Genomic DNA, 423 nt, shown 5'->3' on the forward strand with positions numbered 1-423 from the left:
CAGCAGCGTAGCAGATCTATTCCGCCAAGACCAAATACATTAACATTGTCATGTACATTACCATGCCAATCCCGCCGAGAGTTGTCATGACAGAACTATATTTTCAAGCTTCTTACAATTGACTTGTTCAGACTTTTCCTTATATTTTGGTCCATTTTTTAATATATTGTCAATAGTCAATAAAGATATACGTATGTGTCCAAAACAGATAAGAGTGTGTAAAAAAAACAGAATCACTGAGTTGGAAAAAGGATCACCCCACTCCTAAAAATTACTTGTAAACTTAATCAGTTGTACCTAATCACCGTCTCATGGCACACAAAGCCATTTGACTTTGTGATCAGCCTTGGTCATTTTGATTAGCTCAGCATGAAAAGAGCTTTCCTGGAGCATTTCAGTCCTTGGTAGTGCAACTGAAGCAAA

Source organism: Sinocyclocheilus anshuiensis, unplaced genomic scaffold (genome assembly GCF_001515605.1).
Source record: "Sinocyclocheilus anshuiensis isolate Anshui unplaced genomic scaffold, SAMN03320099.WGS_v1.1 scaffold337, whole genome shotgun sequence".
In the NCBI taxonomy this organism is placed as follows: domain Eukaryota; kingdom Metazoa; phylum Chordata; class Actinopteri; order Cypriniformes; family Cyprinidae; genus Sinocyclocheilus; species Sinocyclocheilus anshuiensis.